Source organism: Gopherus flavomarginatus, chromosome 3 (assembly GCF_025201925.1).
Source record: "Gopherus flavomarginatus isolate rGopFla2 chromosome 3, rGopFla2.mat.asm, whole genome shotgun sequence".
Classification (NCBI taxonomy): domain Eukaryota; kingdom Metazoa; phylum Chordata; order Testudines; family Testudinidae; genus Gopherus; species Gopherus flavomarginatus.
In genome coordinates this window covers 102,645,794-102,660,080 of record NC_066619.1, presented here as the reverse complement: position 1 = coordinate 102,660,080, position 14,287 = coordinate 102,645,794, and the positions used below count along the sequence as shown (strand labels likewise).

Here is a 14,287-nt window from a genome sequence, read left to right as displayed (position 1 = left end):
TTCAAACACTGATTCAGCTCTACTAGTGCTAGCAATGGTTGGAGCACTGGTATAAACAAGATACTGGCTGTCACTGGGATTATAAGTATCATTATATTGACCAGTTAACAAGCACTTGTGCTAGGTTTCCCGAAGTTGTCTCTACATGAGCACTCACAAATGAGCAATTGGGGAACTACACCACTGATAAAGGTGGAGAATTTTTAGCAAAAAAGCCTGATGCAGTCACTGCCAAAGGGTTTAAGTCTTCTTGCCATGCTTGACCAAAATTCCCCATATTAGAGTAGGCCATAAATTTTCTGTCAATGGTTTTCCAATAAAAAATGCAAAACTGAAATTTTCTATGGAAAAATGTCTATGAAATTTTTAGTTTCAGATTGGTCGGACCCAAATCTGAAAACTTCATGTTGTTGAACTAACCCAAAATGTTGTGTTTATAATTTGAGTTAAATTCATTATAGTTTAACTTCACTGTATAGAAAGCAATTTGTTTTAAAAGGAGAAAATCATCATCACTAAGCTGCAATTAGAATGATGTCTAAAGAATCAGAGTAAACTACTGCACTTAAACAGAAATATTTATTTTCATGAATTAGAAACCACATGGTTTCATTTTTCTCAATATAGTTAACCTTGCTACTGCAGATATTTTAATCTTGATTTTGCTGCTCAATAAAATTATAATTTAGAGCTCCCTATTAGAATGATAAAGTAGTTAATCATCACCAGCACTTAAAGGATGATCACCATATTGGGCACTGGGGCAGTGCATACTGTTTAATGGCGTAGTTGCTTTAAAGTCCAATCAGACTTGATAATAAAGTGGAAAAATGCTAGGCAGCCCCATGCAATGGAACTTTTTGGCTAGTAGTACGCAGATAAGCACTAACACGATGTAAGCAATAGTACTGATAGACACAAACTTGTATTGTCAACAAGAGAAGGTTTAGTTTTGTTTCTTTCATGAAAAATCCAGCTATGTAGATACTACTAGAGATCACAATGCAAATTTCAGTTATTGGATTATATGTGTAAAAATGAGAACACACATCCTCCCCCAGCCCACGCATTTTCTTCACATTGATCACCACATTTGTGAAGATTAAATTTAGAGTTCTGTGAACAGGAAAGCCTGTGCAGTTAGTGAATTTTCTGAATTAGTATAATATAACTTGTCTGCAAACAGCCATTATTATCCTTATGTTTTTATCCTAATTCAGGCTTTTCTGCATATTAAAACAAGATTATGAGTAGATTGTATGTTTTAAGTATTACAGTACACTTAGGCTTGGTCTACACTTATAAGTTATATCAGCATAGCTACTTCAAAAGGGGCAAGAAAAAACCCTCAACCATGACCGATGTAGCTATGCTGACAACCCCCATGTGTAGACAACTGTGTCAGTGGAAGAGTGCTTCTGTCTATGTAGCTTATGTCATTTGAGGATGTGGCATTCCTACAGAAGAACATCATCTTCTGTCAGCTTAGGCTGCACCTACATTAGGGAGCTATGCTGGCACAGGGTCTACAGCGTAGACATTGCCTTACTTCGTAAACTGCCACCAACATTTCCCAGCCAAAGTACAAAGAGTTTCATTTGCCCTTTACATCATGACGAGAAAAGAGAAGACAGAAATTGATTTTACTTTTTCATCAATCCCAAATAAAATCCCTGTAATTTGCATGTGTGATTGTGTGAGTATAATTTTGTAAGGCTGCTTTAAGGCTATTTAACTGTTCCAGATTTGGGTGTTGGGCTGAAGCTCAAGAGTATGAGGTTACAAGTTAAGGTTTCAATCACATTCTTGGGTATAGCGTGAAGCTTGACACTTTTTAGGAGAGAAAAAGAAGAATAACTTTCCAATTGAAACTAAGAGGGACAAAGGCAGAATGCAGTTCTGCAACTAGAACACACAGGGGCTAGTATTGCTTCTGCTGAAAGATTAATTGGATCTTCAGTTACAACAAGCTGTTAAGAGCTGGGCTGGATTTGAACTGACAACCTAGAGATAAAAAAAAGCTTCTGAGCTGGTACGGTTCACTTTCCCCCACACCCCTAACCCTTCATTTTAATTCCTACCCCATAGGTTTTGGAGAGGAATGAAGACTTGGCTTTGGGCCAGTTGCTGAGAGGACTACAAGGCTAGACTTCAAGAGTGAGATGCAAGAAATAGCAGACTAACTCTGATCTTCTTCATGGAGCCTCAGTTCAGATTTTAAGCAGAAATTTTGTAATGGTGCTGGCAAACCTAAAATTGCCCCAAATACAAAATGGCACAACTGCCATGGCCTGTTCAGCCAAACGACTAAGTGACAACTATCTAGATGTAACTGTGGTTGTGCATCAGATATCTACAAGTGACACTGGCATCTGTACAAGTGTTTCCTGAGTCTACACCTAGGGATCCTGTGGGAGATTCCATGACTAAAGGACTGCACACAAAAACCTCCATCAAAGCACGGTTTAGCTGTCAGACTTCGCTCTGTTTTTCGATTAAAACATCAAGGCTCTTCTAACAGCTTCCTTTAAAGAAGATGGAACAGGGTTGCTGCTTAGAGAAATTAAGTGATTTAGCATTATGTCTTGGCAGACTGTAACTTAATGGCCCAGAATCCTCCTCCTAATAACTATTAAAATTTATAGAGAAAGAAAACTGCAGTGTGAAAAGATTTTCTTCAATAAACTTTTAATCTACTAGAAAACCAAGCATTTTCCCGCTAAGCAGTATTGAGTTTGTTCACATGTAATAATTGAACAAGATGTGGGGAAATACATTCTTTGGTGATAGTAGCTGTTTTAATTTTTCTTTTAGCAAAAAGGCACTGTATTTTCATTTTTCATACATGCAAAATGGTGATGCAAACCTACTGAACAGATATAAGAACAGCAAGGCTCAGCAGTTTGATATTCGCATTTAGTTCATTTAAGAAGCACTACATCAAATACAGTGTTGGATCTTTAGCACAAGACTGTAAAATACGGGCCACTGTGTTTCCCACTATGTTTTGTACAGTGCTGAGCAACACTACACAACGAGACCAATACTATTCAGGAATTTCATGAGGTAGCGTATTCTCTGATATTTATATGATGCCAGTCACAGTGGAATGTAGGTGCCAGACAGCCTGAAATATCTCCGGACCATGCACAAATTAATTGATCATAAAGAACGCTATAAAACCACAAATATCACACAAGCAGCAGTGGAAACATCAATGTGCGGTCTACTCGTAATAATTAATACTTCAAGTTACTTGAAAAATCCAAGAATTACTATAACCTTTTAAACCTCAACTTCCAATGAAAATTACTTGTATTACCATAAATGGCTCACACAGGACAAAGAAAGAAAGACAAAGGAAGAAAAACAATCTAGTAAGATCAAGCACAAGGGCTATCAAACCTTTCCCAAGCCCTATAGTTCAGACTGTTATCAGGTAGCTCTCTCGGATGACTAACCTTGCTTGGATAAAAATTAAGTGATAATTAAATGAAACCACTGTTAGAAATAATGACTAGAGATGATAGGACCCCCAAACCCTCCCATACAAAACTGGTAACTCTTGAAGCATTTGTGATTGTGACCATTAACAGCTGTAACTCTATAACACTAATAAAAGGATGTATTTTAAGTGAAATAATTAAAACAATAACTCCTAACAAAGTGGGAATTATGGAGATAATTGACCATCCTGAAGTGTTACACAAACTGCAGTAAAAGCCAAGGATGTTCATTGCTAAGCTCAATGATGATATAATTATCTGAATGACATTATTGCTGTTATAAAGTCTGTTCAGAGCGAAACAATAAAAATGGATGCATCACAGGAAAATGACTTCAGAGGAATGCTAGCTCATTAACTGATGCTCACACTTAGGTCGGTGAAACACAAAAGCCAATGTTAGGATTCAGACTCACTCCAGTGTTTGGTTTGGTCCTTTTAATTCTTTAAGAGAGATGTGAAATCAGCAATATGGAGCAACTGAATTATTGTAACTCCTACAAAAGTCTGAGTTAAGACTGCCCATACCCAGACTTGGCTGGTTACTGACTTGGGTTAAAAGCTGGACCAGCTTCCAGTCCTCTTTAGGGGTATCAAATGCAGTATAGCGCTGCACTAGTTCTAACCTTATGCCAGAAAGAATGGAGTAACAATCACAAGAAAATTCTCTCTGCCTGAAAAAGCTTAGCAGCTAAGCCTCTGAGGTCCTGGGCTTTACTTTCCACAGAAGTCCCAAGGCCAAACTCCTCTAGCAACTCTCCTTGCCAATGAAAGATTAAAAACTAGTATTTTCCAACATGGCTCTTCACTTATTTTGTGTGTGTGTGTGGGGGGGGGGGCGGTCAGCACACTATTTTGATCTATTTGTAGCACACTAGCTTGATCAGAGTTAAGATGGGTACGTTTACTAGGGCTGGAATTTACACTAGACTAGACGCGATAAATCAACCCCCGCTGGATCGATCGCTGCCCACCAATCCAGTGGGTAGTATAGACATACTCCGAGACAGATGCTTGGGGCCAGGTTCTGGACTATCAAGCTATTGGTCAAGATTACTTGCCTTTCTCTCTCACATTTTGACTGCCCAGGATCATTTCTCTATTGATCCTTTTCAGGCCCGGACTTACACTCCAAGGTTAGGTCGACATAAGCGTGCATCGACCTAGTTGCACATGTTCTGCACTTAAATTGTCTCCCACCTATGTGAATGCCCCATTACAGCGACACAACAACACCACTGCCCTAAGCGGTGTTGAGCTATGGTCGATGTGCTGACGGCGACATAGTGCGAGTGTAGACACTGAGTTACTTATGTTGACCCTAACAGTCCTCCAGCAGCTGTCCCACAATGGCCTACACTGACCAATCTAGTCACAATTGTGAACTGCACTGCCCAGGGTTCCCAGAGAACAAGACAGCTACATACTCCAGACGTGTTCCAGCTTGGAGTAGACAAGAGATATTGGATCCCCTGGGCCTGCGAGAAGCAGCTGTGCAAGCACAGCTATGGACCAGCCATAGAGATGTGGACATCTACAAGCAGGTTACACAGGAGATGCAGGAGAAGGTACTACAGGGACCAGTAGCAGTGCAACACGAAAGCAAAGAAACTGTATCAGGCATACCAGAAGGCCAAGGAGGCCAACAGTCGACTGGGTGATAAGCTGCAGGCCTACCGCTTTACAAAGAGCTGCATACCATACTTGGCCGAAACCCCATCACCAACCCGCAGACAACCATGAATACCTCCGAGGAGCCCAAGTCGAAGACTCCTGACATGAACAGCCATGACAAGGAGGAGGAGGGGGGTGGGGTGGGTTTTTGCTATGCCACAAGCCAGGACCTGTCTCAGACTCCACCAGGGTCCAGTCAGTCCCTGCAGTTGAGCACACGTGAGCCTGATGCAAGGGAAGGAACTTGGGAAATATAATTATATACTACTCAATTACAGTGATGTAACGATGCTATTCCCAAGTTAACAGGATACAGCTATCGACTGTTTCATTCATTTACTAGTACTACAAGAGGTAGCGTTACCAAAAAGAGAGAGAGGGTTTTCTTCTTTTCATTTCCCTGTGGCAAGGGAGGGGCATGAGGAGCAGTTTATGTATACAGGGGTGAACCCTCCTGAGAAATCTCCATGAAACTTTCATGGAAGTACTCTGCAATCCTCTCCCAAAAGGTTTCTAGCGATGGCCACCTTATTTCTCTTTCACGGTAGGGCACCTTCCCACATGACTCGGCGGTAACTTCAGTAGCCACTATCGCAATAAACAAGCTAGCAGCAGCATATGGGCCAGGTGGCTTTGGAAGGTCAGCAGCAGCTGTGCTCTCTGTGCCTTTGTTACCCTCAGGAGGAGATATCAGCTAAAATCATCCCTGCCTGTGGAAAATGGTGCCAGTATTCAGTTCCACTGCCCTATCCTCAGTTCCATGCAACCAAGAAATTCCCTCCCTATTTCCTTAGTCTCTGGCAGGCGATACTCCCCATGGCTCATGCTGTGAATGGCATCATGCACAAGCACTCTGCAGAAGTGTCAAGAAGCACATCTTGTTTAAAATCTCAGGGGAGCAAGGGAAGGGAATTCTGAGTCTTAACTTTCACTTTCTGTTGTGACTTCACGGACAATGATGCCTTTGGGTGTTTTACCTGCAGCTGCTGCTGTGATGGCCTTGCGGGGTTTCCGCTCTACACCTGGGAATGCCTGAGCCAGATAAAGAGGAGAAAGAAGTGGACTCGGGATGACATGTTCAATGAGATCCTGCAAGCCAGTGCTGCATCAGACTGAGCAAAGGGCTTGGAGAGTGAACGCTGCAGACAGCCTGGAGAAGGAAAGAATGGACAGGAGGCAGTCCCAGCAGGAAGAGGAGAGGGAGTTGCACCAAGACATAATGGGGCTTCTCTAGCAGCAAACACAGATACTGCAGACTCTTGTGGACCTACTGGTTTAACAAACACAATCTTGCCTCTTTTCAGTCTATGGAGAACTGTATTATAGCACCTCCCCACACTCTGCTGAACATTTCATGTGGCATCAGGGGCCACATCCCTACCCCTGCCACTCCACCCTGGGGGACATTAAGCATAATCACAGCTTCACATATACTGACCTGAGAGCGCCACGGCTGCTGTATGTGTAGGTAAAATGGACATGAATGTAGCCCTTGCAGTTGATGCACTCTGTGGCAAGGTGCTCTGTTGCCAAAAAAGGGGTATGCGTGCTGTCTAAAACCCCACCCCAGTTCAGGAACCTCACTGCTGCAAATCCTTCCACTTTGTCCTGCACATTGCCAAAAGTCACAATCCTGTGTAAGAGGAGACAATTAATGGCCCTGCACACTTGCATGACAACAGCCCCCACAGTGGATTTACCAACTCCAAAATGATTTCCCATTGACCAGAAGCATTCTTGTGCTTGCAAGTTTCAACAGTGATATTACGACTTGATTCTCCACCGTCAGTGCAGCTCATATTTTAGTGCGTCGGCACTAGAGGGCTGGGGCAAGCCTGACAGACAGATCCACAAATGTGGCCTTGTGCTTCAAAAGTTCTGCAGCCACAGCTCGTCATCCCAAACATTACAATGCAATCCCACCAGTCAATGCTCCATTCTTGGGCCCAGAAACAGTGCTTCACCATCTGCAGCTGCTTCATCAATGCCACCAACAATCACAAATTTGTTCTTGCTATGCTCCATTACAGTTGTATTCCTGCTGATTCAGTTCCTCTCATGGCTCTGCATGTACTAGAGGATTGTGCATCCTTTGTTTGCAATGCCAAGGACAAGAGTGCAAAGCTGTGGAGGCTCCATGCTTCTGTCAGAGATGGCAGACAGCGAGGAGGGCTGGGGGGTTTATGGTATGTTTTTTAAAAAAGGTGTGAAAATTATGGGATAAAGATGCATTTGCATGCTGGGAACTTGACCCCTTGCTCCCAGTCACCCCTGAGAAACTAATTTCTGCCCCACTGTGCATTGCCAAAACATCCCACAAGTGCCCTGAACAGCGGCAGGTAGCATGCTAGGATACCTACCCATGGTGCACCACACTTTTCATCGACACAAGCACTCCTGGTGAGTAGAAACCGTGCTGATGCAAGGAGCAAAGTATGCACTCACACAAGCAACATACCGTGGCAATTTTATGCCACCGTAACATGCATTGACCAAAGTTTGCCATGTACACATGGACTGAGTCTTGTTAAAAAGAGAGCCCTTAAGTGGTATCTGAACATGTTTTTCCTTCTGCCTTCCAGTTACTTCCATTCCCCTCTGATGTAAAATTCTTTCATCTTCTCCACCATTAACCCACCCAAGGTCTCAGTCCAGAGCATTTTCCACTCATTCTATTGAATCTTGCTTCAATGATTTCCCTCAAGAACTCAGTCTGCTGTTTGATTTCAGTTGAGCCCTCCTATCTTCTTCAAAATTCAAGCCAACCTGCCTTTCATGTATGTGTTATCCTTACAGACTTTAGGCAGAACTGTTCCAATCAAACTGCCTTTATATTTTCAGTGGCCATTCTATAGCTTAGCTAGTGCTTCTTAGATGAAAGAGGTCTCTTAATTCACTGAGGTCTATGGCCTTGCCTACACAAGAAAGTGTTTGCCAGTATAGCTATATCTATATTCCTCCTATACCACAGAATTATTCTTTTGACAGGGTAGTTTATACTAGTTCCCTGAATGAATTTAGCCGTATTGGCAAAAGGACTGTGTTTGTTGGTATAACTGTGTCTACACCAAGGCTTTTGCAAGCATAGCTATGTTGGGTAGGAGTGGGGGGAAAATCAAAATGTATCTACACTAGGAGGATTTGCTGGAATACCTATCCAGGTATTTTCTTTCTAGTACAGACAAGGCTTAAGTAAACTTATTGCATATTTTCACCTTCCATTGCCCACAACTCTAGTCACTCCCTCTGTTTACCCAATCAGCACCTTAACTCCCACTCAGCTGGACTGAATCAGTGTTTGCTTCCTTTTTCTCTGTGGCTAGATTCTTAGAACTCAGATGGACTGTCTCAGTAGTTTTTAAGCGTAAAAAGCTAGGAAAGCCACAGTACAAAGCTATTTCATATCACATGGTCCTGTCTGGGCTACTTGGTTTGAGTCAAATAATCCAAGCTTGTGATGATTTTTTTTTATACAATCTATAATTAAAAAGGCAAACTGATGTTTTATATGGCATTTTACCCACTAATTTACTTCACTAATTGCAAAATTAATGAAGTTAATTAGTGGATAAGACTGTCACATAAAACATCAAAGTCCAGATGTTTAGTGTCTCTGTCAGAACAACTAAACAGTAGAAGAAATCTGGAATAAAAAAGAAAATGGTGTATGTGCAGCAGTTAACTTTCCATACCCCAATAGTTTCAAAATTAAAAATATCCAAAATATCAAAAGATGCTTTTTACACTGATGATCTAGTTGCTCTGGCAGTGCTACTATAACATTTAATATAATCTAATTAAATGAGAAGGAACGATCTGAAGGAATCCAAGTCTAGATCTTTAATCATAGTTACAATAATGGTGATAAATTCAAAATTAAACATACCACTACTCCAGAGTCTGAATGCTACATTCATAAACTGGCTCCATGCTAATTCCAGTCAAGTATTTGAACACCTGTACATCTCAGTTTTGCTATAAAACTAGTTAGGCTACACAGCGGAGGTCAGAGATACCAGGCAATTTTGAAGCATACTTCTATCAGCATGGGCTGTTGACTCTCTGGCCTCTCCGGGCATACAAGCACACAATGGCAAGGAAAACAGGTGTTTAAAGCAATGGCTGCAGCTGCTAGCTAGCCTTCAATAGGTGGATCTTTAAAATAAATCCTTTAAAATACAGCTTCCTCTGTAATCACTGACTGTGAGAGATGTAACACAGGTAAGGCCTAATCCCTTACTTACACATTGAGGGTCAAAAGATAGAAAAAAAGAACCAATGCACTTAAGTACAAGCAGTGAAGTAGTTAAGGAGCACAAATGTGAAGCAAAGACAAAAGTCAGGTTTAGGGGAAAGGATATCTAAGCACACATACAAGGAGGACTGCAGCAAGGATAACAGGCATCTTTTGGTAAGGAAGGCAGTTTGAATAAAGAAATGGATGGGAGGTAGAATATTAGAAAAAAGTTGTGGAAAAATAAAAAGCTTTTCTGATCAGCTTATAGGGACTTCAAGGTTCAGCGATTACAGCTCAGCAGCATATATTTTAAAATTGGTACAACACAGAAATTAGCATGGCCCCTGTGCAAGGATGGCACACACATTTGTGAAGCATTTCCATCAAGTCTGCTCTTGTCCACATCTGCCAGCTTGTAAATATTGAAGTTAACAGATGGCAACAGCCAAGGCCTAGTTAAACAGCCTCCATTCTAATCCAGAAAGCAATTCACAGGGTCCTTTCTATATCACCCAACCCGTTTCAATTTCTTCCAATTCAAAGCTTCAGCATACCCTAGACTAGACCACATACTTCAAAACAAATGTGGATAGAATGAAGTGTTTCACAAGGACATATTAGCACACAATTATAGGTAGTATGTGCAACAGAGGACGTGACACAGTGAGAGAGCCCAAGGGTGTACATGCAAAGGATTTCTAGCCCTAATGAGTCTGAAATAATAAGCATTCTGGAGTAATAAACGGGTGAGAGCAAAGGAACACAGACAGAACTTAACCACAAATTGCATTTCTGGTGTTTTAGAAAGAAAAAATACAGACTAATTCTTGATATTGGAATGTATGAGAGCAGCCCCAACATATAAAATACCAACAGTTACTTTGACCTAAAGCAGACATACCAAAGGTCACAAAGTTATACAAATTCAAAAGAATTGAGGGTAAACCATCTCTGGGAATCAGAAGAACACCACAAAAGACAAGGAAACATCAGATCCTCTCTTCTGTTCTCAAATGTTAAGGGGTTCCACTTACTGAACTTTCATGCAATTTCCTAAGGCAGAGATCTGAGACATGTAGAGCAGCACCACCAAAATGGAAACTTAAAGGGGAGTATTGGGAGTGAGCTAGTAAGAGGGAGAGCAATCACAGGATAAGAGAAGCAGTTCAACTAGCCATAGCATTCAATACAGCAATTTAATTGTGGACCGTGAAAGACCGAAAGAATGATAGCCATCAGCCTGTCTTACTGGCCCTGAATTTTGCAACTTGGGAGCAAAGCACTTACTATCTTTAGGCATTCTTCAAAAAAAGTGAGGACTGACAAAATAATTCAAGCCCAGCATGGTTCAAGGACGCTAGTGGTAAATGCATTTTTATGGCAACTGAATTTAGACAAAACACAGTTTTAGAATAGTAGGAAAATGCTAAAAAGAGAATGTTTTATACTATGAGAAAGAGCAATTATATGCGTATTTGAAACCTTAATGTATAAAGAACCAATATGTAAGAAACATTTATAATAAGTATTGAGGAATCCCTTTGGAAAAAAAAATTATCTTTTGGTTATAGCTCTAAAAAAACCACACCTAAGCACAGTAAAATACTTACAATTTAATTTCAGATTGTATATTATACAGCAAAAAACAAGCGGAATGTGAAATATAATGTCTCAAGCAACTAGGGGGTCGTAAAAAAATCACATCAGAACTAGGAATAGAGGTAATTAGACAGAAAACAAAGTCTGTGCCAAAGGTTTCAAAGCAAAAATGACCAAGCTGTACACTCAGGGGACAGTTAAGTGGATTCTCTTTTTCCTGAAGATTGGTACTAGCAACATCCTCCAGAGATAACTCTCTATTTGACTCCTGGCTTTGATCAGGAGATAACCAAGCACTAATTAGCTTTCTTTTGTTTCAAAAATCACACAGCTAGTTTCTGAAGGCAGAATCATGAAGAATTGCTTTTAAATTCTTTCAGTGTGCATTCTAAACAATAAATACTTAGCTTCCCTTCCCTGCTTTTCAGTTCCCTGAAACTGGCTTTTTCTTTTTAACTCAGGCCTGGTTTACATTACGATTTTAGGTTGAATTTAGCAGCGTTATGTCGATTTAACCCTGCATCCATCCACACAAAGAAGCCCTTTTTCTCAACTTAAAGGGCTCTTTAAATTGATTTCTTTACTTCACCTCCGAGGGGATTAGCGCTGAAATTGGCCTTGCCGGGTCGAATTTGGGAGTGTGGACACCATTTGACGGTATTGGCCTCCGGGAGCAATCCCAGAGTGCTCCATTGTGACCGCTCTGAACAGCGTTCTCAACTCAGATGCACTGGCCAGGTAGACAGGAAAAGGCCCACGAACTTTTGAATTTCATTTCCTGTTTGGCAAGCATATTTGCAGAGCTCATCAGCATGATGTGCACATTGCCGGGGCACAATGCCCGGCCCATACTTTGTGAGAAGTCTATGACCATGTCCCTCTCATCATAGTGCTGCCGTCACGTCCTCGCCTGGTTTTGCACAAAACAATTGTCTGCCGTTGCTCTGACGGAGGGAGGGGCGACTGACGACATGGCTTACAGGGAATTAAAATCAACAAAAAAAAAAAAGAAGTGGCTCTGCATCAAGGAGAAACACAAACAACTGTCACACAGAATGGCCTCCTCAAGGATTGAACTTAAAACCCTCGGTTTAGCAGGCTGTTGATTTCACAAAACAAACTGGATCAATTTCTAGTTTTGATCCATCTATCTTTCACATCTTAGGCTGGCAGCAGACGGTGCAGTAGGACTGCTAGCCAATGTAATCTCCTGGGTGCTCGGCAGACAATGCTGTATTACGATTGCTAGATATCATCATCTCCTGGCTGCTCACCAGAAGACGGTGCATTAGGACTGCTAGCCATCGTCATCTCCTGGGTGCTGGGCAGAAGATGGGACTGACCTGGCTGAATCACTCCCATGTCTGCCCAGGCACCCTGTCCGATCTCACTGAGGTTGGCTAAAAGAGCACCCAGGAATACGATGACAATAGCTACCAATCATAATGGATCATCTGCTGCCAAAAGGCAGTGAGTTGCTGCTGTGTATCAATGCAGTCTCATATTTGCCAGCACCCAGGAGACGTACGGTGATGGTGAGCTGAGGGGGCTCCATGCTTGCCATGGTACGGCGCCTGCTCAGGTAACCCAGGAAAAAAGGCACAAAACGATTGTCTGCTGTTGCTTTCACGGAGGGAGGGGGGGCCTGACAACATGTATCCAGAACCACCTGCAACACTGTTTTTGCCCCATCAGGCATTAGGATCTCAACCCAGAATCCCAATGGGCAGTGGCGATGGCAGGAACTGTGGGATAGCTACTCACAGATACTCACAGCGCAACGCTCTGGAAGTCGACGTTAGCCTCGGTACTGTGGATGCAATCTGCCGACTTAATGCACTGAAAGCATTTTGTGTGGGGACACACACAATCAACTGTATAAAAATGATTTCTAACCAACCAACTTCTATAAATTCGACCTAATTTCATAGTGTAGACCAGAGGTTGGCAACCTTTTGGAAGTGGTGTGCCAAGTCTTCGTTTATTCATTCTAATCTAAGGTTTCGCGTGTCAGTAATGCATTTTAACACTTATAGAAAGAGACCTTCTAAAAATCTATAATATATACCTAAACTATTGTTGTATGTAAAGTAAATAAGGTTTTAAAATGTTTAAGAAGATTTATTTAAAACTAAATTAAAATGCAGAGCCCCCCCGGACCAGTGGCCAGGACCCAGGCAGCGTGAGTGCCACTGAAAATCAGCTCGCGTGCTGCCTTTGGCACCCGTGCCATAGGTTGCTTACCCCTGGTGTAGACATACCCTCAGGTTACATTCATGGGAGTGTGGGTGGGAAGGCATCTGGTCTCAGTTTTCAAATTTGTGGCTCTCATCCCTTACACCCTTGGTGCAGCTAAGCTGCTTGGGGCAAAAACTTTGGTTTTCTGTCTGTAAAGTATCTTTACTTCTATATAAAGAATAAAAACAAATTATTAACGTGACCTGCTGAAGAAATGATTTGGGACATTCAAAGTTATATTAATAGTTTTGCCAGTACAGTTGTGCTGATACAAGTTTGTAGTGTAGATTTGCCCTTACACTATTTGGGCAGCCATCTTTTAAAGCTGAACACTCAATGAATTAATTAACTCATCATTGCATTAACTGGGTGCTAAAAATATGAACAGGGGGTATTGAGCAAAGCTGAAATCCATCTCTCATTTGTATACAACATACTATATGAAATTCCAGTGAAATATTGCCAAGTAATCTTTGTTCACTACTGCTCTGCTTTCCAGCCCAAATAACATTCAAGCACATTACCAGTGCCTGACTTCATCTATTGCATTTTCTTAGGAATATAAAACAATTGTGTCAGAAGAGGCCCTAATTCAGGAAACTATCCCTATTCAGTGAAGCTCTCAAGCATGTGTTAAAGTTTAAGCATGTGTTTAACTTCACTGAAGTCAGAAAGTAGCTAAAAAGTCTGAGGGATTTAAGCATGTGCTTAAGTGCTTTTTTGAATTGGGGCCTGAAAACCCAATTTGTTACAAAAAGAAATTTTCCAAGAATAGCTCTTTAAACCAAGGATTCTAATGGATAGAGTTATGGGAGAAGAGCTCTTCCAACAGTCTTGAAGCATTACCATCCAAGTAAGGGCCCAAAGTGAATCCACTATACATACCACACCTTCTTCAAAACAGCACGTAAATATATAAAACAGTGCTTGTGCAAACTTTTTGATGTGCAACAGACTCTTTAACATCGAAGAATTATGCAAGAGGCAGCAGTAGCTTTTACTTTGCTATGCCTTTCATTTTTTACATTAGACGG

The 14,287-nt window shown here is 41.5% G+C and overlaps 1 protein-coding gene and 1 non-coding gene across 9 annotated transcripts in view; one reads left to right on the top strand and one right to left on the bottom strand.

Annotated features, from left to right (window-relative positions):
* The window catches only part of TLE4 (TLE family member 4, transcriptional corepressor), a 123,106-nt gene that overhangs the window by 16,856 nt on the left and 91,963 nt on the right, over positions 1–14,287 (bottom strand). The gene's annotated exons all lie outside the window — the stretch shown is intronic.
* LOC127048554 (U6 spliceosomal RNA) lies at positions 9,704–9,805 on the top strand. Its single transcript, XR_007773730.1, has one exon. It is a non-coding gene; the product is annotated as a U6 spliceosomal RNA (small nuclear RNA).